This window comes from Eublepharis macularius, chromosome 11, assembly GCF_028583425.1.
Source record: "Eublepharis macularius isolate TG4126 chromosome 11, MPM_Emac_v1.0, whole genome shotgun sequence".
Taxonomy (NCBI): Eukaryota; Metazoa; Chordata; class Lepidosauria; order Squamata; family Eublepharidae; genus Eublepharis; species Eublepharis macularius.
In genome coordinates, this window is record NC_072800.1 from 92,173,629 (window position 1) to 92,199,716 (window position 26,088).

The 26,088-nt window shown below is 46.4% G+C and overlaps 1 non-coding gene across 1 annotated transcript; it reads right to left on the bottom strand.

The window, feature by feature from the left end:
* Positions 1–22,814: 22,814 nt before the first annotated feature.
* Positions 22,815–22,885, bottom strand: TRNAA-GGC (transfer RNA alanine (anticodon GGC)). Its single transcript has one exon. It is a non-coding gene; the product is annotated as a tRNA-Ala (tRNA).
* Between the last annotated feature and the right edge of the window lie 3,203 nt (positions 22,886–26,088).

A 26,088-nucleotide genomic window follows, 5' to 3' on the forward strand; every position in this document is an offset into this window, starting at 1 on the left:
GTTGGAGCTTTTTTCAGGAGGCTGACATGGAAAGTATCAAGCACGTAGCTTAGGTTCTTCGGCAAATTTAAAGCAACAGTCACTTTGTTGATTACTTTACGCACTGGGAAAGGTCCTAAAAACTTCAAAGCTAGTTTCCTGCTGGTTTGAGATAATTTTAGTTTTTTTGTAGACAGATAGACAAGATCGCCAGGTTGTAAATCCCAGTCCGCCGCATGGTGGCGGTCTGCGTATTTCTTGTAGTCTTGCTTGGCTTTGTCAAGGTGTTTTTTGATTAGAGTCCATTGTTGAGCTGCTTCCCCCCCCCCCACTCGGTGACGTCCTGAGAAGCTGTAGTTGGAGGGGGGAGCGCTTCGAACGGGAACGGCTTGAAGTGGAAGCCATAAACTACTTTGAAGGGAGTTTCTCCTGTAGACGTGTGTACACTGTTATTATAAGAGAACTCTGCTAAAGGGAGCAAATCAACCCAATTGTCTTGTTGGAAGTTGATGTAGCATCTTAAAAATTGTTCTAATATCTGGTTAGTTTTTTCGGATTGCCCGTCTGTTTCTGGGTGATGGCTTGAACTGAGCCCTTGTTCAATTCCCAGTAGTTGCAAAAGCTCCCGCCAGAAGTTGGCAACGAATTGCCCGCCGCGATCCGAAATCACCTTGGATGGAAAAGAATGTATTTTCACAATGTTTTTCATAAAAATATCAGACAGTTTTCTAGCGGAGGGAATGGTGGTGCACGGTATAAAGTGTGCTTGCTTGGAAAATAAATCGACCACTACTAAAATACAATTATGTCCCTTAGAGGGAGGGAGGTCAGTAATAAAGTCCATAGAAATAATTTCCCATGGTCGACTTGGCGTTTCTAAAGGTTGTAAAAGCCCCGGAGGTTTCCCCTTTCGGGATTTGGCGCTGAGACAGATGGGGCAAGAGGCTACATATTGGGAGATGTCCTTGCGCATGCACGGCCACCAAAACTGGCGTTGCACCAAGTGGAGCGTTTTTAAGTAACCGTAGTGTCCCGCTGTGGGGGCATCGTGACATGGGTACCCATGGGTAAATCTTGTCTGGGGGTTTGGTCTGGCATGGGATAAACATCCATTGGCCTCGGTTGCAGCGGAGGCTGGCGAGGGTGTGGATGCGGTTGAGGTTGGGGGACCGGTTGCCTTGGCGTCGGCTGCGGGTGCAGAGGTTGTAGGGGCGGAGGGGCCACCGGCCCCGTTAGCGGTATTGACCCCGGAGACGGCAGGGGTCCCCTCGGCGTCGGCTGGCGCGGCGTCGGTCGGGTTGGTGCTGGTCGAGTGGGGGGAGGTCCCCTCGGCGAGGTCTGCGTTCCTTGAACCACCCGCAGCATAATTGGTTGACTTGCTTGAGTTGTCGGTGGGTAATAGGGATGTGCATTTCGGCATTCAGAATGCCGAAAGAATGCCGAAACAAAAGTGTTTCGGCTTCTTTCGGGGAATGCCGAAACGTTTTGGGGAATGCCGAAACGTTTCGGGTAGCCGAAAGAAAAAAGCCGAAACGTTTTGGGATTCTTTCGGCTTTCTTTCGGCTTTTCAATGGGAAAATGCCTCCGTCTTCCCGGACGTCTTGGGGAGGCATTTTCCCACCGAATAAGCCCAAAATTGGTGGGGACCTTCCTCTAACCCTTCTCTAACAACCACCCAAGTTTCAGACAGATTGGACTTTGGGGGGCCATGTTATGGCCCCCCAAAGCAGGTCCCCCCATCCTCCCATAAGAAAGCGAAGGAGCAGCATATTGTTAGCATGCTGCTGCTAATCTTTCTTCATTATTTCCTATGGGGAAAAAATGAAGAGGCAGGCTTCCTTTGCCAGGGGTGGCATTTTGCATGCAAAATGCCCCCTTACCCTCAGGAGCCCTTCTCCCACCCCTCCTCCCACCCCCCACCAAGGCTCAGCCTGCTCCCACTTGGGGGGGCCATTTCATGGCCTCCCCAAGTAGGTGCTCTTTTCTCTACCACTGACAGCTGGAGAAGGCTTGTCTTGCCAGGGGTGGCATTTTGCATGCAAAATGCCCCCCAGCCCTCTGGGGCCCTTCTCCCACCCTTCCTCCCACCCCCCACCAAGGCTCAGCCTGCTCCCACTTGGGGGGGGGGCATTTCATGGCCTCCCCAAGTAGGTCCACTCAGCCCCTAAAGTCCACCCCTTACAGCCCCACACAAACCCAATTCCCCCCCAGCTGCCACACACAGACCCAAATCCCCACATTAGCCCCTCACAGACCCAAATCCACCCCCACCTGCCCCACACCCATAACCCCAGGAACAGGCTGGCAAAGGCCAGCCCTCTCCCTTTGTTCCCTATGCTGGGAACTTCTAAACTCTCTTTCCCTGGGCAATTCTGCACAGCCCAGGGGTGCCACAATGGTGGGCACACTTCTGAGTGCCAGCTGGTCCCTGTGAAAGAGCACCTGAACCACAGACACCCTCCCTCAAATTCCCCCACCACCTACAGAGATGGCTGGCCAGCCAGCCCCATTGTTCCCTATGATGGGAACCAACTGCACAACAAAGAATAAAACAAGAACAACACAAAATAAAGTTTTAATTTTTTTTCTCCCTTCCAAAGTACAAGTAGGCAAAGCATTATGACACATTACACCAGCAGTCCCCCACACAGAAAAATAACACAACTCACTTAACATCAGAGAATCACAAAACACGATTCCTGTCAAAAACACTTTATTTCTTGAACAGCTTTAGGTTACACAGCAGGGGGGAACACCAAAGGGCATGGCAGCACTATCTTACACAAAAATAACACAACTCACTTAACATCAGAGAATCACAAAGCACAATTCCTGTCAAAAACACTTTATTTCTTGAACAGCTTTAGGTTACACAGCAGGGGGGAACACCAAAGGGCATGGCAGCACTATCTTACACAAAAATAACACAACTCACTTAACATCAGAGAATCACAAAACCACAATTCCTGGCAAAAACACTTTATTTCTTGAACAGCTTTAGGTTACACAGTAGGAGGGCACAACAGGGCATGATAGCAATGTACTACAAAAAATAATACAACCCACTTCACCGTTTTTGACAGCAATTGTGTTTGTGTGATTCTCTGATGTGAAGTGAGTTGTGTTATTTTTGTGTAGTACACTGCTTTCCTGCTCTGTGGTGCCTTCCTACTGTGTAACCTAAAGCAGTTACAGAAATAAAGTGCTTTTGACAGCAATTTTTTGGGGTGATTCTTTAATGTGAAGTGAGTTGTGTTATTTTTGTGTAAGATACTGCTTCCATGCCCTTTGGTGTTCCCCCCCTGCTGTGTAGCCTAAAGCTGTTCAAGAAATAAAGTGTTTTTGACAGGAATTGTGCTTTTGTGATTCTCTGATGTTAAGTGAGTTGTGTTATTTTTTGTGTAAGATAGTGCTGCCATGCCCTTTGGTGTTCCCCCCTGCTGTGTAACCTAAAGCTGTTCAAGAAATAAAGTGTTTTTGACAGGAATCGTGTTTTGTGATTCTCTGATGTTAAGTGAGTTTTGTTTTAATTTTTCTGTGTGGGGGACTGCTGGTGTAATGTGTCATAATGCTTTGCCTACTTGTACTTTGGAAGGGAGAAAATAATTTTTTTAAAACTTTATTTTGTGTTGTTCTTGTTTTATTCTTTGTTGTGCAGTTGGTTCCCATCATAGGGAACAATGGGGCTGGCTGGCCAGCCATCTCTGTAGGTGGTGGGGGAATTTGAGGGAGGGTGTCTGTGGTTCAGGTGCTCTTTCACAGGGACCAGCTGGCACTCAGAAGTGTGCCCACCATTGTGGCACCCCTGGGCTGTGCAGAATTGCCCAGGGAAAGAGAGTTTAGAAGTTCCCAGCATAGGGAACAAAGGGAGAGGGCTGGCCTTTGCCAGCCTGTTCCTGGGGTTATGGGTGTGGGGCAGGTGGGGGTGGATTTGGGTCTGTGAGGGGCTAATGTGGGGATTTGGGTCTGTGTGTGGCAGCTGGGGGGGAATTGGGTTTGTGTGGGGCTGTAAGGGGTGGACTTTAGGGGCTGAGAGGACCTATTTGGGGAGGCCATGAAATGGCCCCCCCAAGTGGGAGCAGGCTGAGCCTTGGTGGGGGGTGGGAGGAGGGGTGGGAGAAGGGCCCCAGAGGGTTGGGGGGCATTTTGCATGCATGCCTCCTCCAGGCGCCCCTTTCATGCAAAATGCCACCCCTGGCATCACAAGCCTCCTCCAGCTGTCAGTGGTAGAGATTAGAGTACCTACTTGGGGAGGCCATGAAATGCCCCCCCCCCAAGTGGGAGCAGGCTGAGCCTTGGTGGGGGGTGGGAGGAGGGGTGGGAGAAGGGCCCCTGAGGGTAAGGGGGCATTTTGCATGCAAAATGCCACCCCTGGCAAAGGAAGCCTGCCTCTTCATTTTTTCCCCATAGGAAATAATGAAGAAAGATGAGCAGCAGCATGCTAACAATATGCTGCTCCTTCGCTTTCTTATGGGAGGATGGGGGGACCTGCTTTGGGGGGCCATAACATGGCCCCCCAAAGTTCAATCTGTCTGAAACTTGGGTGGTTGTTAGAGAAGGGTTAGAGGAAGGTCCCCACCAATTTCGGGCTTATTCGGTGGGAAAATGCCTCCTCCAGGCGTCCTGGAAGACGGAGGCATTTTCCCATAGAAAAAAGCCGAAATAATGCCGAAATAATGCCGAAAGAATCCCGAAAGCCAAAGCCGAAAGAGATTCTTGTTTCGGCTTTCGGCTTTAACGATAGAGAATCTTCTTTCGGCTTTCTACTTTCGGCTATAGCCGAAAATTTTTGGCTTGCACACCCCTAGATTCTTGTTTCGGCTTTCGGCTTTAACGATAGAGAATCTTCTTTCGGCTTTCTACTTTCGGCTATAGCCGAAAATTTTTGGCTTGCACACCCCTAGTGGGTAAACTATAGGGGAAGTTGGCCCGCGTGGTTGTGCCGGCAAAGTTCCTGGAATCACCGTCGGTGTGGTGGGCTGACTCGCTTGGATGATTGGGGGAGGAATTATAGGGGAAGCCGGTCTGCGTGGCGGTTCTTCCTCCTCCTCCGTCTCCTCGCTGCTACTGGTATCGGTGGTTGTAGGCTGGTCTGGGTACCGGTCCCCCGGACGCGGTTCACCACCTTCTCCCGTCAAGAGGGATCCCCCTCCAGTGGCCCCAATCTCCTCACCCGTTTCCGACGGTTGCTGCGGCCATATCTGGTCTTGCAAGTTAGCCAGACTCTGGCTAATGCCAGACAGGCCCGTTGGCGGGGCCCTGTCTCTGTCTCCCGCCACTAAAACTGAAAGCAGATGTACAGCGTTGGCTAGACTCTCCTCCATATTCTGTAGTCTGTTCTCCAACCTCTGTACTCTGTCTGTAGACTGCTGCGGATCCCCCGTATCCCCAGTAGCTGGAGGGGTTGTCGGGTGGTCCGTGCTCAGCGTCTGTTGCCACGGTAGGGGTGCTTCTACCCCTTGTTCCTCCTGCGACCACGCAGCAAGTACACCTTTGGTTAATCCAGTGATTGCTGAAATCCCCGAATCGATGGCAATAGTTCTACTCTGGAGCTGTGCCCATTGATGCTCTCCGACATCTGGTTCACCCTGCTCTCGGGGTGACTTCAGTATAGTCCCAGCTCAGAGCACTCTGTCGGGAAGTATCCCCTTCCATTCGCTCGGCCGTCCGGTTCCAGAACAGCCATGGACGGCCCTCAGCTTGCTCCGGTATAGATCCCAGGCTACGCCGGCTATCCAACTGTATTTGGGTGAACATTGCGCTAATCCTCCGCTCCCTCGTTTCACGGGCCGGGCACCCCACTGCGTCGGGGTCAGCACGCTGAACAATGGGACGGCTGATGCGCTGGGCCTCGTTCCCTCCGTACTGGGAGTGAGGGTAAAAATGGTTGTAACCGTGGACCCTTGTCTCCTTGGCACAACTTGAGAAGATTCCGAGCCTCGAGGACCGGGAGAGACATACGGATCGAACAAAGGATCCCAGGGCGGGACAGCTTTGGAGTCCGTTTGATCCGGTTGAGGCATTGGAAAGAGGATTGGTAACAAAATGTCAGAACTGTGGCTAGATAAAATCCTTACTCCAGGCTGCCTTCTGCAATTAGACAAAAGTCCATTGTTTCCAAAAAGCATTTAATGAAGAAAAAGATTATTATAGTCCACTGGCCTGAATGCAATATCCAGGTTGGTACATATGCATTGTTACCAATGCCAGGCAAAGCAAGAGATACATATTAAATATCATAGCTGACCCATCCACCCCCCACAGTTCTCAAAATATTCCCTTTGAAGCTGCAAAAGCGAAAGCTTCCCCAAGGCCGGTTCTTGGTGGAACGTCGGTAGCCAAAACAATGCGGGTCTGTGAGATAGCTGCCTGGGAACCTCTGCACCTGGGGAAGAAAGCACTGAACACTGAAAGGATTAAATATGGAGTCGGTTAAGCATAGTTATACAAAAGAGCATTCTGATCCTGACAAGATCGCCCTCTGCATGATCCCTCTGTCTGGAAATCAGGGGGCAGGGTCACCAGCCACGTCACCATTTTCAAGAGGTTCCAGAACTCTGTTCCACCACGTTCCAGCTGAAAAAAAGCCCTGGGTACATTCACAGATACCCCCCTTTTTTGACAAAGTGCTTTAAATTCATCCCCAATTAAATATCTTTTTTTCCCATTTTGCGTTATGAATAGAGGTGGGCATGATCCACAAAAAATTACCGATCAAGCTGATCATAGATCTGCGCCGGTGACGACCCCAAATCACCGATCCACACCGATCATCTCCTGTTTCCGATCTGTGGATTGGATTGGGGAGTGGGAAGGTGGGTGGTGGTGGTGACCGCCGGGCCCAGCGGGCATGGGGAGGCGGCAACGAGCCACCTCCCCTCAGGGATGTTCTCACACACACACACACACACACACACACACACACACTTAGAACAGAGTGGGGGGGGAGTTTTTAACCCATCCCTGCCTCTCCAAATAGAGAGAGAGAGACACCCCGTCAACATGTTTCAGCCAGCTTTTTAAAAAAAGCAGGGACAGAATCCTCCATTCCCCCCCACCCGATTTTAAAAGCAAGCAGCCAGTCTTCCGAAAGCATATTTTAAACACACACACAGAGCCGTGAATGAGGTTTTCCCGCAAAATACAGTGTTTTAAAAGCAGGTTAAAAACAGAGAGTGACAGACAGAAAAACAGCCATTCCTCCTACAAAGCCCCGTTTTTTTAAAAAGCAAAAAACATTTGGAGTTCCCATGGCTACAGAACACCCCCTTCCTCCTCCCTCCCCTGGGTCTCTTCTCCCAACTGGTGGTGAGTGTGTTGCTGCTCCGTGGTTGGAAGGAAGCCCTGCTGATCAAGGAAAGCTGGGCTTCCATTCGGGTTTCCAGGGCGACAGAAGGAGGGAAAACACAGCTCAGGCATTCCCCTGGCTCCGTTGCCCCGGGAATAGATTACTGGCGCCTGATTGTCTGCATCAGATCCCGATGGCCCAAATCAAGCCCCAATGAATCCCCCCGCCGACCGCTGGATCGGTCGCCATGGACGGTACCGATCCGCTGGGTCCCAATTGCACGAACGCCATTATCGTGGGTATTTTTCTATCGTAATGCTGATCATGCCCATCTCCAGTTATGAAGCTGAAAGATGATTTTTCTCAAGGCTGCTGGAGTCCATGACTGAGCATGGATCAAAGTCCCATATTTAAACAAGAAGAATCATGGGGTGGTGTCAACTGTGCATTCAGAAGCAACATTGTTGTTGTTGTTGTTGTTGTTGTTGTTGTTATTGACAGTATTTTTTTGCAAAAGGACTTCCTTCAGAACTATTCTCTGAAAAGTACTATTGAGTGTGCAACAGCAGTTTCAAATGGGACCTTACTGAATGCGTGCTTGGGAGGCGGGCCAGCCTCATGCTCTGCCTTGGGGCAAAGTCTGGAACTGCACATCTGACCACAAACCTGGATCCAACGTTGCTGGCTGGATGCAGTTTCTCTGATAAAAGCGTGGAAGGAAAAGGAGGGGGCAGATGGATGTCAGAGACAAACTGGCAGGCGGACCAGAAATATATGTGAAGCTTTTGTTTCTATTTTTGATTTTTTTAAAAAAATCACGTTCATTATATTTGTCATGACAACTCATCTCCGCCTTTTCTCCAAGGAGCATTTCCTGCCCTTTCTCCAAGGATAGTATTAGGTGGATAGCTGTGTTGGTCTGCAGTAGAACAGTAGGCTTTGAGTCCTGTAGTGTTCCCCTTTTGCCGTGAGTTCACAGGTACTCACTCAGGCACCCATTCTCAGGTCCATTCAGTAGAGACAAAGTGGCTCAAAACACCAGCCGTTTATTTGCAAGGACTCCAACAACCAACAACTTCAACGAACATGCAACAACTTCGGCTGACATACAAGAACTCCAGCCAACAGGACCAAACTAAATCATGCAGATATTAGGGGAGGAGGAGACTGTTCCATTACCCTGACCTGAATAGCCCAGGTGAGCCTGATCTCACCAGATCTCAGAAGCTAAGCAGGGTCAGCCTTGGTTAGTAATCGGACGGGAGACCTCCAACAAAGACCAGGGTTGCAGAGGCAGGCAACAGCAAACCACCTCTGTTAGTCTCTTGCCATGCAAACCCCAACTGGGGGTCACCGTAAGTCCTCTATGACTTGAGGGCACTCTCCACCACCAGACTGTCCCATTACATACCGCCATGTATACAATAAATATTCCGCAAGTCCAGCGGCAGCTGAGAAACCAGGGCAGAAGTTTTTGAAAGTCTGAAGAAGAGAGCTCTGACACTTGAAAACTTACACCCTGGAAATCTTGTTGGTCTCTAAGGTGGACTCAAAGCCGGCTTTTCTCCAAGGCATTCAAGCCTATATACATGGTTATCCCTGCCTTCATGTTTGTGGCATATTTATTGTTTGGGATGTCAGGCCACGGCCTGGCACCTCCAGGAGGATGTGAGGGTGGAGGTAGGCATGCTGGTGTCACCCTCGTATGTGAGGTCACTTCCAGTAAGTTTTGGGTAAATGCTAGAGCAACCCCCTCGATGTCACGATGTCACTTCCAGTTTGCACCGGAAGTGACATTGAGCACTCCTGCAGTGCCGGCATGCCCATCATATTCCTGCCCTACTTTCTCCTGCTGACATTTGAGGTGCCCGCAGGCAACAGAAAGGATTGCTAGGTGGCCTGGCAGCCCTATTTATATTATACATTGCAGTGGAATGTTGTGCCCCCCCCTCCAGTATTTGTGTGGATTGAGATGGGTAGCTGTGTTAGTGAAGAGCAAGAGTCCAGTAGCACATGCAAGACTAACAAAATTTGTGGTAGGGTAGGAGCTTTCGTGAGTCACACACCTCACTTCTTCAGATACTAACATAGCTACTCATCTTGATTTATCTTCATTGAAGGCACCACATTTAGCAGAATGGAAATCCATCAACCTTGTGTGTATTGGTTTAGTCTCATGAGTGGAGTCCCTGCTTAGTTAGTTCTATTTGTTAGTTGGAAATGTACAGTGCAAGATCTCCCTTGACCTAGAATCACAGGGTTGGAAGGGACCTCCAGGGTCATCTAGTCCACCCCCCTGCACAATGCAGGAAATTCACAACTACCCCCCCCAAAACCCCGTGACCCCTCCTCCATGCCCAGAAGATGGCAAAACACCGTCAGGATCCCTAGCTAAACTGGCCTGGGGAAAATTGCTTCCTGACCCAAAGTGGCAATTGGCATTCTTGATGCTAGATGCCTGAGAGCCAAACTACATGACACGTTTCTTAACAGAGTGTGCTTGAGTTGCCCTGACCCAATTAGCTTTCACCTCATTGACACAGCAGCTGCTGGGAACAGCACTTTTAAAGCCTGCAGGAGCTGATCGGGCTCCGGAGGTGGTGAGGGGGAGGAGGGGGTTCCTGCCTCCCCCCCCCCCCCACAATTTTCTTGAGCCTAAACAGCCTCAGAGGTAAGGTTGCCAGGTCTTCCCAGCAACCAGTGGGATACTTAGCATCATAGTATCATAGGGTTAGAAGGGATCTATAGGGTCATCTAGTCTAACCCCCTGCACAATGCAGGGAATTCACAACTCCCTCTCCCCAAACCCCGTGACCCCTCCTCCATGCCCAGAAGATGGCAAAACACCATCAGGATCTCTAGCCAAACTGGCCTGGGGAAAAATGCTTCCTGGCCCCAAAGTGGTTGTTGGCATTACCCTGGGCATGTAAGAAGGGGCCATGAGAACTAAGCATTGATGCAACCCTTCCTGCCCTCCCTTTCATGATCTGCCCAGGTTCACTGAATCAGCATTGCTAAAAGCAGGTGCTCCTATCCCTGTATCTCCTTGTCAAAAAATCAATTTTATATTGAGCGAGCGTACCCATCTCTGCTCTGTGGAACTGAGAGCAGGAACCTGAGTGAGTGCCTTAATCCTGATTTACAGGCGAAAACGAAAACTACAATATTATCCTTACAATAACCTTGTGAGGTTGGCTAGGATGAGAACGAGCATCTGGCCCATGGTCACCTGGAGAGCTTCATGAAAGAGTGGAAATTAGAATCCAGACACTAACCACTGTGCTACGCAAATTTTCTAGCAACAAAAGTGGTGCATGGTAAACAAAAGCCCTTTTGAAAACAACTGCAAAAATCAAATTAAAAGTCATTTTTAGAAACCTTCAAGAACCCTTTACTAAGTGAATTTAACACAACATTGAGCACAAGAGGGGTCTCTGCCCCTGCAGGATTTGCAATTATCGACAGTAAATACAACATTAAAATCCAGTTTACTTCATGCTTTAGCCTCTGGCACGAACTCTCCCCCTCTTTTAAAACCTGCTACAAACCTGGAAAAACACAGCATCGCCAGGTTTTGGGGGCTGAAAACAGTTACCGCTAACCTGCCTCTGCCTGAATCCAGCAGGGCTCTTTCTTGCAGGTAAAGCAGCTATTCAGAACACACAATAAATGGTTGTGTGACTTGAGTTTTGCAAGACATTCCAAAATCAAACATGTCTTGTTTGAGACGCACATCTTTTCATGGGTCAAATGCCCCATACTCCTTATAAGATCATTCTCTGCATTTTATTGCTGTCGTTGTTGTTTATGGAGACATAGAGACACATGTATGAGAGTCTCCTCTTTGCTGAATTTCAAAAGCTTTAGCACCTGCTGGTTCAACTCTCAACCTACTTGCTTGGTTCATGGAGGGTGCCAGTTGAGTTGCTCACAAGCCACTCTACTGCAGCTCTCACCCAGACGTTTCTTTATGAACATTACAAAAACATGGACAAACAACTGTTACCTTGTATAATTGTTACCTTGTATTTATTATAGATTGTATTTATTATAGATTGTATTTATTGTTGACACTTTGCACTTTTGCACATTTTGCACCAATATATTGTTATAAAAATCCAAAAATTTTGACTGTATATTCCCGGTATTGTTTCTTGTAGCTTTTGACTATCCGGGGTTTCCCTGCTTTGTTTCTTTCTCCCTCCCCCACAAGCCACTTGAGCCTATTCATTGGGCTATTTTCCACACATACAGACACTCATATACAGTGTACACTGTCTCTCTACACAATACTTTTAACACACGTTCTTCACACATCGGGAGACACAATGTTCGCTGGGAAGTGTAGTTTCAAATGACAGAGCTGGCAGAGATTGCTCCAGAGGGGGCAGATTCTCTCACAGCCCTCCGCCACCTCTGGCATCTCCTCTTTAAGAGGTTTCGCCGTGCTGAGGCTTGGTTAATTCAAAGTTTTAAGCAGTGAGGGCAGCAGGGTAAAGGCTCCGGAAGGGGGGACAGTCTGGCATGCTAAGGTGGTGGAGGGCTGTGAAAGAATCTGTCTCCTCCGGAGCAATCTCTGCCAACTCTGTCTTTCAAGACTACGCTTCCCGGATAACATTGCGTCTCCCAACACTTGACAGACACGCACTCTAGCATCTTGTGTAGAGAGACTCACACATGCACACACACCTGTTGTTCATGCTTTGCTAGTCCACAACCAATTGCTTAAATGAGGAAAAACATTCATATAAAAATGTGATTTTTTAAAAAACTCCATTTAGTATCTTTCTGAGTCTTTTTGACACACACTAAAGTTAATGGTTGCCAGTGTCTCTGGATCTGCAATAGTTTAAGCAGGCAAATTGTCATACAGCCTCATGACAGTCATAGTTTTACACTATTTCAGGTGGGAAGCCATGTTGGTCTACAGTAGAACAGTGAGATTTGAGTCCAATAGCACTGCAGAAACTAACAAGATTTCTAGAGTAGAAGCTTTCAAGAGTCAAAGCTCACTTCATCAGATACAAGCTTGACTCCGACAGCTTATACCCTGGAAAACTTGTTGGCCTTTAAGGAGCTACAGCACTTGAATCTTGTCGTTTTACACATACACACATATACGCAAACACCTGCATGGTTGGATTACCAGACCCAGCCATGTCACTGGAAATTGATTTGGAAAAGCAGCACAATCAGAAGGAAACGAACACCGGAACAGCTACCGCACAGCTCCACACACCTGCTCAGTCTGGTGCTCTGGTGCTATAGTTGAGTTGTGAGCAGCAAAAGTGAAATGAATTGATCTGAGACTTGACTCATGAGTAGAGATAGGCATGAACAGCAATACGAACTAAAAAAAGCCACAAACAGCCCAATCTGCTGTTCACGAACAAGCTGTTCATGAGGCTCCATTCTAAACGAACAGGTGGTCGTTGCAAGCCTCGTTCGTTGCTGTTCATCAAGCCAGACAGTTTGGCACCTTCAATCAATTCCCTTGGCAACCGGAGGCAGGGACTGCCTGAACTCCATCTGAACTCCTGCTGTTTCCCTGGAAACCCCAACCTAAGCCCAATTTAGCTTGATAGGCAGGTCTTCCGTTCAAGTGTGGAGCTCCAAATTTGTTACAAGGAAATAAAGAGCAGTGGGGAGGGTGCTCTCAGCTCTGGGCCATTTCCAGATGGCTTACCTGCACCCGCAACGTCGCGCCACGATGCGGGGAAAACGCGAAATATCGCGTTTTCCCTGCAACGTGGCGCAACGTTGCGGGTGCAGGTAAGCCATCTGGAAACGGCCCTGGTTTTGCAGACAGTGAGGGAGAGACAGTTGCTGTTGGCATTTTGAGAGAGAGACAGGGAGAGTGCATTGGAGCTTGAATTTTCTTTGTGTGTGGTAGGATAGGGATCTACCTCTTCAAGTTCCAGGGCTGCTGCCAGGCTCTGGGCCAAGCTATTATTTATTACTGGTACCTTTCCTGCTGCCTGCTTGGGTAAGGTTTCTGGGAGAGGCGCGGTAGGGATCTACCCCTTCAGGTTCAAGGGCTGCTGCCAGGCTCTGGGACCAAGCTATTACTTATTATTGGTACATTTCCTGCTGCCTGCTCAGGTAGGGTTTCTGGGAGTGGCATGATAAGGATCTTGGTGGCTGGAGGAGAGCCTGTTGGCCTCCACGAATAACGAACAACGAATATGTTCATGAACAGTTCATGTTCGTCAATGTTTGTTGTTCGTTGTTCATGGATGGCAACAAACAACGAACACCATGTTTGTTTTTTTCTGTTCATACCCATGTCTACTCATGAGTTTCCATGCTTGTAAGTGGACATATCTGCTGAAAATGGAATGTTTGCTGTAAAGCATGCACAGCCTGCAGCATTGCCTACACAGAATGTGAGGTTTCTATATGAGAAGATTTGGAGCATTCAGAAATGGCCCCAGGGAATGTAGTGCAGAGAGACAGTCTGTGCTAGCTGATCAGCTGTCTCAGAGGTCTTCACCCTCTCTGCTGTCAAGATATGATTCCCATGTGGCCTTGACTGCTGAGAAGTCCCAGGGCATCAGCAACAGAATCTCAGCATGCTGTAGAAGATAGGGGAGAATATTCTAGGGTGCTTCCAGTTCCTGACTAGGTCTGTTGCCTCCTGTGAACGAAGAGGCTGCCTGAGCGAGAGCACAATCAATCCCCTTGAGAGCTGCAGTAAAATAGCGGTTAAGTGGTTGGGTTGTAAATCAGCACTCTGCTGGTTCGACTCCCACTCCTGCCATGAGCTCAGCAGGTAGCTTTGGGGAAGACACTCCTCCCAGCCCCAGTTCCCCAGCTATACTGTGGGGATAATAATGTCACTGACCTTGTTTGCCACTCTGAATGGGCACTAATCTGTCCAGAAAACGAAATGAAATCCTGCTCTCAAGTCATAGTTGACTTACGGCAACCCCTGGTGGGGTTTTCACGGCAAGAGGCTAACATTGGTAGTTTGCCATTATCTGCCTCCCCAACCTTGGTCTTCATTGGAGGTCTCCCATCCAAGAAGGCAGTATATAAGCACAGCATATTGTTATTCTGCACAGCATATCGTAAGGGAAGAGAAGCAGTACTGGGTACGCCAGCTTCCAGGGAAGCATCTCGGCTGCTGCAGCAGCCCAGGAAGGCTCCGTAAGTGTCTTGGTTTTGCTTCGTGTGTGGGACTGGGGTCAAGTGACTGACAGGCACTAATAGAGGGGTAGCAGTCTGTGTTCACTTAGTAAGGCATACGTTGTGCAAACCTACTGCAACGTCTCCCACTGGAAAAGATCCAGATCACATATTGGCCTAGCTGCACAACACAAGGAGTGTGGGTAACGTGCCATCAAGTCCCCTCCAACCTATGGCGACCCTATGAATGAAAGACCTCTAAAACGTCCTATCATGAACAGACTAGCTCAGATCTTGCAAACTGGAGGACGTGGCTTCTTTGATTGAGTCCAGCCATCTCGTTTTAGGTCTTCCTCTTTTTCTGCTGCCTTCCATTTTTCCTAGCATTATTGACCTTTTCCAAGAATCTTGTCTTCTCATGACGTGACCAAAGTACAATAGCCTTAGCTTTGTCATTTTAGCTTCTAGGGAGAATTCAGGCTTGATTTGATCTATCTCCCCGTTTTTACTCTTCCATTCAGACACCTTTGGATTTGATTCCCCAGGATGCAGGAAGGCATTCAGTATCACAGCATCGATCACCACGGCACCCCCGTGGGATCTCTACTCTAAAGACCTCCTCCATTGGTTTATCATCTGTTAGAATGTCTTCTGCATAATGACAAGGTTGATGTTTCCCGAATTTTTTTCATGTAAATCTCCAAGAAGCTGCTTGCACACGAGTTCCCCTCAGACCCAATCTTTTCCCACTTGCTTAGCGGGAAGCTATACATTTAAGTGTCATTAGCAAACCCACAGTTGGCAATGAGTCTCTTTAATAACCATTTTGCCTTGAGAAGTATTATCGTAGTGCGGAGAAAAAAAGTCATGGAAATGGACCACTAAAGATGCAGATGGAAAACACTTTTCATTTTGCTCACTGATTCCCAGCTGTAAAAATCCCACAAACGCATCAAGGTATAACCTCTAATTTGCTCAGACCGTAATTTTCTGTAGCTTTAGACTCTAGCATGCAATCAAACATCGACTACGGTGCCGCCGTTCCCAAAGAATGTCAAAGTATAGAATTAGAAAGAATGTGGGTTGGTCATCTAACTCTCGTCTCTCTCTTTCGCTAATTGAGCTTATCTTTTACAACTGCTTTTCAAACAATGGGCCCAAGGACTCTGAGATGCCTCAGAACTTCTCATGAGTTCCTCAATGCTGCTTACCCTCACTCACCTGCAAGAAGAGGTGTGCACAACAGTTCCTAGAAGTCCAGTTTTGTTACAGCATCATATCACTTTGTGCGGTGTAACTGATGCCTAAGGTATAGTAGGCTTGGTTAGGTGGCCCTGCAACATATAGAAGATCAGCAGTTGTTAGGGACTGGGGCTACCATGGAATGTGTGTGCACAGGATTCAACTTCAGCATCTGAGGGCAGATTGTGCTTAGACCAGGATCTGGGAGACCTGGGTTGAAAGTCCTTACAACAAGCCTACCTCACAGGCTTGTTGTAAGGACAAAATGAGGGGCAACTATGTATGCCACCCTGAGCTACTTGAAGTTCCTTGGAGCTCAGAGAGCCAGTTTAGTGTAGTGGTTAAGAGTGATGGGACTCTAATCTGGAGAACTGGGTTTAATTCCCCACTCCTCTGCTTGAAGCCAGCTGGGAGACCTTGGGTCAGTCACAGCTCTCTCTCAGCTCTCTTAGCCCCACCCACCTCACAGGGTGATTGTTGTTGTGCAGATAATAATAACATACTTTGTAAACTGCTCTGAGTGGGTGTTAAGTTATCCTTAAGGGCGGTATATAAATATATTATTATTATTATTATTATTATTATTATTATTATTATTATTGGAGGGAGGGTAGGATAAAAATGAATAGATTGTGTTGGCTTCAGTCCTTTAAATCACTGCAAATCACTGTAAAATTATTGGCCATCAGATACTGATACTGGCTGTGGAGGAATGCCCCCTACACTAGAATTCACTCCAATAATTCAAACATCGGGACTGCACCCTGTCTGTGAGACGGAACCCAACTGCAAGATCATAGTTGGCATAATAAAACCACAGGGGATGAGTCACCTCTCTCCCAAGTACAGTGCTCTCCAGCTCTCAGTCATGCAAATAGCTCTGGCCAAAGTAAGAACAAAGGGTTTACCATCTCACACCTTGTTAGAATGTCATATTATAGGGGATAGAGACTGGGACAGCCAAAAGGCTAGATAGTAATTTCTTCCTCTTGGGGCAGGAAGTTCAAGACTGACCCCAGAGGGGGTGGACTCTCAAAAAGGGGAGATTATAAATTCTCTGAACATAAAGAAGCAGCTTTCTGTTACCTTTCAACTTTTATACAAGGGGGACTGAGCTTGACAAAGGGACTCCACCTTGACCAGGTATCGAAGGACCATGGGGAGAAGTCCCAACTTTGAGAACTAAGGTAATGAGGGACTTTTAATGCTGCCACTTCAAGAATTACTAGTCTATCACAGCAACAAGTTCATTTAGGACAAGTATAAAGTTTAAGAATAAGAGAAGTTTTTGCTTTCACCTTTTCTTTACGTTTTTGCTTAGCCTGATGCTTGAACAGACCGTGTGTAGTCTCTTTATTTTTGTTTCTTAAACTTCCTTGTATTTTGAATACTGGATGCTTGAGCTCTGTAAAAATACACCACACCTATTTCGTCCTGCTTTCCAAAGGGCAGTAAAGGGGAGGGGCAGTGGTTGAGTTTGCCATCCCTTGAGTGCAATAGCTTGAAAGTGCAACAGTACAATAAACTGTAATAGTACAAGCAAAACTGAAGACGCAGCAACTAGGCAGAATCTCTAATGGCAATGCAAATAGAATGCTAAATGTCCAAACCCATTTAGCAGGAGGTGCTCTTCCAGATTTGTTGGTGGCAAAGAGAAGTTGATACCCTTTGGGAGCAAGGGGGAAAGATGGCATTGTTGAATGGGGACTTGGGACAGCCAGAGGAGTTTTCCGACCTCTCAAATCGGACAGGGCTTTTGAGTCTGTTTATTCACATTAACTATAAAAACTTAGCATAGTCCAGGGATAATATTGAAAGCACAAGGGAGAAGGCCTGGATTAAATGTTTAATTGTTTACAGTGGCTATAGAAGGATTGTTGGACCATCCAATTCAGAGTTAAAAGCTTTACAGATTAACAGTGAAATTCTAAAAGGAGTTACTCCAGTCTAAGCCCGTTGAAATCAATGGGTTTAGACAGGAGTTACTCTGCTTAGGATTTCACTGTAAATGTTTATTTTTGAGGTTTGTTTTTTCTGGACTATGCTATTGCTATTGTTTCTGTAATGTATGATTTTAGAGATTATTTTATTTATTTGTAAGATTGCTACATTGCCTGGTTGGCTGGGTTTCACTCAGGATTTGGGCCATGCCAAGTTGGCTGATTATCTGCCCCAAATTCCCAACAATTCATTTTATTAAAAGCCACTCTCTTCTAGATCTGGAGATAGGAGGCAAAACATGCAGTAAGATTGGATCACAAAATTAGAAAACAACGTAGTAAACAGTGTAAGACATGGCAATAATGCAATAAAAACGAGACAACGCACATAAGAATGAGTACTGTAAATTAAGGCCCTATTCTCATTATAAAATACAAAAATACTGGTTTTTGTATAATTTAGATTGTTTCTGCTGCATTTTTAAATTTTGTAAACTGCCCTGAGAAAGGAAGATGATAAAGAAAGTGAATTAACAAATAATAAATAAAATGTGCAGACAGTCGATAGGGCTGCTTCACCCTCTCCTTGTTCTAGCCTGGGGAGAAATGCCTTTTATTTCGAGGTGTGAGCTTTGCAAAAACCCCATATTTGGTTTTAAACAGTTTTTCTCTGTTAGCAGAAAACAGGTGTGTGTGTGGGAGTGTGTGTGTAGTTAATAGCTCCCAAGTATCACCCATCCTGTCAGTGGCTCTGACAAGTACCCAACCATCAAAGCAAATGGATTTCCTAGCTGAAGACAATGAAACAAGCAAGCTCACAGCTTGGCTGGAATCTGGCAGTTAAAAAACAACAGAGATTGAGAGTGCTAGATAGTATCTAGGAAGGAGAGAAGGGTTGTGCAGACAGGGGAGAGGGAAAAAGGGGTCCAGTTTGGCTGATTTCATCTGGGTACAGCCTGCAGGAAGGAGCTCTCGAGCTACATCTTGGATGGTGGCCGTTGCCACATGGAGCAGATGAAGGACTGGGTGCTCGGAGAAAGACTCGAAGGTACTGGGAAGCAATTAGATCACTGTAACTTCTAAGTTTAAAGAGTCTACTTTAGAATAAGACCAGCAAGTGCATGCATTAAGCTGAGGGACAGAGTTGCATGTTTGCACCTTTTCTTTGTTTTCCTTGCTCGATCCATTGCTGTGTAGAGTTTGTGTGTGGAGTTTTCTTTTTCAATAAATCCCGTTCTGCTGGTAGTTGCTCTCCTCTCTCCACTACATAGACCTCTACCATTTAAATGCTCTATCAAATTAGGTACCGGGAAAAGGAGATAGTTGGTTGCTAGATTACTGTTTCCTTGGGAATGTGCAAGTTCAGTAAACCCTTACCATGGTGACCAGTTGCTGAGTAGCAGGAAACACGAGCACTAGATGGAGCCTTTAAATGGCAATGTGGAAGCTGGGAGTACCGGCCCTTTTGGTAGGAATTTCCGAACAGAACCAACTGGTTGCAGCATACTGAAGCAGAAGTGCTAGAGAAACCCTCTGAGTTGCCAGGTGGAGACTACTTGGGCAGCTGCAGGTTGCCTTCATGCCTTGCAGGGCCAAAATGGAGCAGCATGTCTGTGGGGCAGTTCTACCTTTTAGCCAGTAAGGGAAGTTCAGGCTATGCTTCCTTATTGCCCAAGCTGCTGCTTCTGTGGAGCTTTCCTTTGGAAGCTTGCAGCAGCAACTAATAACTCTGTCTGTGTCTTCTGCCCCATAGGGTCTGTTTTTGAGGAAAAGCATCTCCTTCCTTCTTATGGATGTCCTAATTATTCCAAAATGCAACAGTAACTTAATAAAAATGGAATCTTTTACTTAACAAATACCAACGGGCAGTGTTTATCGAACCCTTCCACCAGCTTGTTCAATGAAGATGAAAATAACAAAAAAAACCAAAGCGATCTTAGTATTTCCAGTACTGGAAAATAATTTTAGATGGTGCACAGGTCAAAAGAAGCCAAACTCGGTGGCAATATCTACTGGTTAGAGGGCATATTCGGGGTCTGCAAAGCAGGGAGGAGGGTGGAAGAGCAGTATAGCCTGTGGCTGGAAATGAGTCTGTGACAGCTCTTCTTTCGGATCCAATGAAGCGGCTGAGGTTCTGCTGTGGTCAATTTCTTAATTGTTTGAATAGAGAAACTCTTAATATTGCAGCATGGTGCTGAGATAAAATGAAGGTTTAAGGCTGCCAAACAGTGCACTTTTGTTTGCAATGGTGCCATTTAAATGGATTGGATTTACTCTCCATTTCTACTAAGGGGTAAATGCTACATGCTAAGGTACGTACAGCAGTTTAGTATTATATCGTTCCAGGTTCAAGACTTGGGAGAGCAGATGCACTCCTGTAAAAAGAATGTCCTAGACCATGGCCCATATTTCTCCCTCCCAGAAAGCTGAAGAATTTAAAAAATGAGTCAAACAGAAGAATCCGATGAAGATATAGTAAAAGAGTCCAGTAGTACCTTTAAGACTAACCAACTTTATTGTAGCATAAGCTTTCGAGAACCACAGCTCTCTTCGTCAGATGCATCATCAGCATCTGACGAAGAGAGCTGTGGTTCTTGAAAGCTGATGATGCATCTGACGAAGAGAGCTGTGGTTCTCAAAAGCTTATGCTACAATAAAGTTGGTTAGTTTTAAAGGTGCTGTTGGACTCTTTAATATTTTGCGACTACAGACTAACACGGCTAACTCTTCTGGATATATCACCAGGTGACGGAGAGATGCAAAGTAACTGGTCAATTTCATCATAATTAACAGGATAGATTTGCATAATTAGCTGTTTGTCTGCTATGCAGATTAAATTACCTTATCTGAGGAACACAAACACGGACAGCCCATTTATGTATAAATCCATTCATTTACATAGAAAAATACATATTAAAACATTTCTACCCCTCCTACTAATTGAAGATCTCCAGGTGGTTTGCAATGACTTAAAAACAAATGCGCAAATAGAACCGATAAGAATATTCTACTGAAAAACAGAACACACCCAACAAGAAGCAAAATCCGCACAGGTCCATGAAGGTGAGGCTTGAGGGGTACTAAACAGAAGAGCAAATAGGATCCATCCAACTGACTTGAAATGAACTGTGGATTTCTATTTCTGCTTCTTTGCTTAATACCCTTCACGGCACTGTGTGTTTCTCTTAGCAACCAAGATTTGTTTCTCTGCAACATTTTACACACACACCCTAATTTTGTACAGTGATGTTCTCACTGACAAGTCTACGGCACTGTGAATGTGTCTTTCTCCCTTTGTTTTCTGTTCATCTACGAACAGATGAACAGAAAGCAAAGGGAGTGAGAGCCAAGCTACAAGTGACGCCTTACACAGGTTGGACGCTTGTCATCTTACCTCAAGTTTTGATGGGAAATGTAGGCATCCTGGTCTTACAGCTTGGCTCTCCATTACAGCTGCAAGACCAGGATGCCTACATTGCCCATCAAAACTTGAGGGAAGCTGACAAGTGTCCAACCTGTGTCAGGCGTCACTTGTAGCTTGGCTCTAAGACACATTCAGGTTTCTTTTGCAGAGGCTGCTTGATCCCAGCAGTGAGTGATTTCCCCCCATCAAGCCGATCTTCTTTTGGCCATTCACCACCTGAATGGCTCCTCTCAACCTTCTAAGTGAGGTTCCTCCAACATTGAAAACCGTCTTAAAGCTTGCAAGCTAAATAAGGACATTCTTTTCTCTTCAAGGCACACACAGAAGAATCATTTAAAATATGATTTTGTGATTTATTTCTAAAAGAGAAGTCCACATGCCAATACTGGTAGTCATTCTGTCGTGTTTACGAAACCAATTTCCAATTCTTTTCAATGCTTTTGTCTCAACAAATGGAAATCTTACATCATGGAAATGGGTTTGCAGCCAGGACTGGGCCCTCCAAAGCCTCCTGGTTCATAATTAAGTGAACCCACCCCACCCCAGCTGGTGGGTTCCAAACTGACTCAAAAAATAGAGAAAAACCAGCCCAGGAGAACTTGCCTGTCAGCAAGTTGGGTATTTTTATTACCTTCACTGTGCTGGAAAGAGATGACTCCTCCTGGCTTCTCTTATCCGGCCTAGCATTTGGCAGGACAGAACGCTATCGGACAGCAGAGGAGAGGCCAGTCGTTCAACCTATCCTAGTATGTTTGGGGCTTGGACTGTGTGAATGAGATCCCGCATGCAGGATCCTGGCCTCATGCTCTGACATTATCCAGCTTCTCTTCCATTTTTCTTGAGGGGGAACATAAAGAACAGCAGGAGGTTTGAGATGGGATCTCAAAAGGAGAGACTTGCCTTCACTCTGATTAGAAATTGTTGCTCTCCCTGTCCTGTTTTATTTTTAACGGCATCCTTTTCTTTTGCAGGTGGAGCAACACCCTTACCAAAGCTTAGGTGAGTATCCATGTTGGTCTGCAGTAGAACAGCAGGACACGAGTCAAGTGGCACATAGAGACCAGCAAGATTTTCAGAGAGTCAGAGCTCCCTTCTTCAGACGCCATATCCTTCAGACTCATATCCTTAGCAAAGCTGTTTTCTTTTCCTATTAGACTGATTTGTGCTGGCAATTCATGATGGATGAGTGGTGTCAGAAGTGGCTGCTTTGCTAAGAAAGCAGGCAGTGGAGTGTGTAATTAGCTGTGGACTTCTTTCCTTCTGTGTATGCCAGAAAGGTTTTTGCTAGAGGGCAAAGATCTCTAGCAAAGAGGGTAATTACAGTCAGGGCACAGTCAAGGTAGGTAGTTATGGTAAAGCGAGAAACTGAGAGAGCTCTCTACACCCTTTGACCATTGATCAATACTATCAAGAATCTTCTGCTCCAGCTCTCGAGCCTTTCCAAATGAATCACAGTCTCAGCACTGTAGCATAAGCTTTTGAGAATCACAGTTCTCTTCATCAGATGCATCTGACGAAGAGAACTGTGATTCTCAAAAGCTTATGCTACAGTAAAGTTGGTTAGTCTTAAAGGTGCTACTGGACTCTTCTATTTTGCTACAACAGACTAACACGGCTAACTCCTCTGGATCTAAGTCTCAGCACTGACAATCCTAGAGAGCCCTGCTTTCTGTCTCACGAAAGCATGAAGCTTTCTTATACGGAGTCAGACCCCTGGTCCATCAAGGTCAATATTGTCTACTCTGACTGACAGTGGCTCTCCACAATCTCAGGCAGAGGTCTTTCACATCACCTACTATCTGCTCATCTCTGGAGATGCTGCCAGGGATTGAACCTGGGACCTTCTGCATGCCAAACAGATGCTCTTCCACTGAGCCACAGCCCTTCCCCCACCAGTTGCAAGGTACGTCTCTTATTCTCCTCTGTTTCTGTGAGGGCTCTGAGTGCTTAAATCTTCTTACAGTTGTGGATCTTGACGTTCCTGCTTCAAACCTGAGAAATCTCTGGCACATCTGGCATGGCACCACTGAGTGATAAACATGTTCGTGTAAATTTGACATGTGGGTCCAGCAGCAAAGATGGACAAGGTTTATGATCTGGATGAGTATTTAGCAAGATCCACTATGCTCTCAGGTAGTAGCTAGTGGTGCTGCAATCACTTCAAAGGATGCAGAAGCAGCTAGGCTTCAAAGATGCTAGATTTGAGTCCAGAGGAGCCTTAAAGACCAACGTGATTGGTCTTGCAAGCTTTCAAGAGTCCAAGCTCCCTCTGACTCTCAAAAGCTTTTACCTTGGAAATTCGATTGGTCTTTAAGGTGCTACTGGACTCGGATATTGCTCTTCAATTGCAGACCAACACAGCTGATGAAAGATAATTTAGAATAAGAGATGTTGTATATTGTTTGACTTAAAGCTGTCCTTTTCCTGAGGTTTCAGAGGAAGACAAAGCAGAAAATGAGAAAGATAAAGAGGTTAGGGCGTCTGTTTATTCTTGCCTTGACCTATACTTTGATGTGTAGATTGCTAATCTCAGGACTTCCTCCTTGTTACATCCTTCTCTTCCTCCCTTTATCACACAATTACCTCTTCTCTCCATCTTGCATCATGGATGCAGAACTTGTCCTGAAATCCATGCCCATCCTTAGACTAGATAGGTAGATTGGAATCTATAGGAATCTCTTTCTCCTCTTTCCTATCACAGTATGGAGTTCCTAGAATAAAGAACTCTTATTTCTTTTCTAAACCTAAGCTAAGTGTAAGTTTGTTGTTTTCTCTCACACACTCACACTGGCCAGCAAGCTCCAAACTCCCATCATGTTTTCTCTGCAATTAATGCTACTCTGGCTGTTGTGGGTTTTCCGGGCTGTATTGCCGTGGTCTTGGCATTGTAGTTCCTGACGTTTCGCCAGCAGCTGTGGCTGGCATCTTCAGAGGTGTAGCACCAAAAGACAGAGAGAGATCTCTGTCTTTTGGTGCTACACCTCTGAAGATGCCAGCCACAGCTGCTGGCGAAACGTCAGGAACTACAATGCCAAGACCACGGCAATACAGCCCGGAAAACCCACAACAGCCATCGTTCTCCGGCCGTGAAAGCCTTCGACAATACATAATGCTACTCTGTTACCCTCATATTAGTTTATGGAGGATCAGCTATATATTTTTGATAGATTGAACCAGCCCATATTTTGCCCTGGATCTTCTAAATATTTTTGGTTTTGTTGAAGAACAGAAGGTCTCAAGTTGCAAGTTGTCAGTCCCTGGCAGTTGGGTCCCTCAAGCCCTCCACGGTTAACACACAGGTGTTCCAGTTGAAGTAGCTTTATTGAGATCCATACAGTACAGGTGTTCACCCCAAAGTGGCAATTGGCAGAAGTGACAATTCAGACTAAGGCATTGCTAATTATAGGGAAACTTCCCTCCCTCTGAGGTCCGTTGACATTCTGGTGTGAAACCCTGCATGGGAACAGATTAGTTTAGACCGCATGAAGTACAAAGCAAAAAATCCCAGTCTCTGGGAAAAGATACTCTGTGCGCTGATGGCAGCTCTCTTCTAAGGACGCTCGCTGGAAGAAGTGAAAGTACATATTTCCAACAGATAACGGAGAGGCCCACTGGCCCTCCTGCAATTAATATTAGCCATTAAGACACTCTCAGAGGATCCACACAGAATACAGCATATAACTCTGGCAAAGAGCATTGACCAGTGCCAAATGCAGAATACAATCATGGCAGGTTTGCTGGCATACGTGACATGAGTGCTGTTCTCACAACACTGCAGCAACCCAACATGGCAGACCTCTCTTCTTCGCCGTGTTTGGTCTTGTATTCTGCTTTTGTCCTGTTCCCGTATGTTCTTGGTTTTCCTCACTCAAGAAGCCTTCCCAAGTAATATCTTTCTCAAATGTCTTGGGAGTCAGACATGTCGGCCAATGCCAAGCTTGCAAGGGGCTGTTTTGTGCATTCACTACAAAAGAAAAGAAATACTGAATGGCTGGCCAAGTCCTGTACCTCAGCGAAGGAAAAACAAGACGAGATCCAAATCTTTAAAGTCCTTTCGTACAAGGAAAAGCATTTCAGTCCAGTTTTTTTTCTCCTTTCCATTCATCATTTCTCCCATTCAGTTTTCCACACCCCCGAATATTGCCGAATGATACATTCTACAGAACAATCCTCCCTTCCAAAAAAAATTTCACACGTTCTCCCAGTCTCTTCGAGGCTCTTTGCTTGTTTATGTGCTGGCTTGCTGGAGAATTTTCAAGCTCCCGGTCTTGAAGAGCGTTCCAATGAAAAGAGGCTCGGCCCACTGCTGTACAACCAAAGCGCCGACTGTTATGTTTATTGAAGTCAGTGGCTAACCTGACGTTTACATCAGTGAGTCTTGGATTGTTGTCAGTAGCATGATTCATGCCGAATGAGAATGTCAATGGCTTTGAGAGGTTTGGAAGATTACAGTTGCAGTGAGAGCTTATAGAGGTTTAAAAAAATGTTCAAAGGCAAGGGATTCAGCTAGCCTTAGAACTAAGAGAGGAAAGGAGGTGGAGTTTCGCCGTCTTCTTTCTCCCTGCATCATCTTTTAAATCAGACCTGAGTTAAATAACACACTTTCTAACTTCCTAGTTAGGGTTGCCAGGCCTCCGACCCAAAAAGTGAGAGGAGGCATTGGCTGGGGGTGCCAAGCTCTCTTGTTTTGTGTGTGCATGCTCTGCAGGCCCCAGTTGCCAGGTCCAGGTTGGGAAATGCCTGGAGATTTTGGGGGTGGAGCCTGGAGGGCAGGGTTTGGGGAGGGGAAGGGCCTCGGAGGGGTATATTGCCATAGAGTTCACCCTTCAAAGCAGCCATTTTCTCCAGGAAAATGGATTGCTGTTACCTGGAAACCAGTTGTAATCTTGGGGGATCTCCAGCTACCACCTGGAGACCGGCAACCTTAAGATCGGCCGTCCAATGACACCACTTCCAGTTTAATCCAGAACAGACAACATCTCAGTAGGCCCGTTTCCACTCCATTTTGGGGCCAATTACTAGAAAATTGGTCCAACTAGCACAGTGTTGCTTCTTATTTACAGTCCACCTTTCTCCCTGGGACAAAA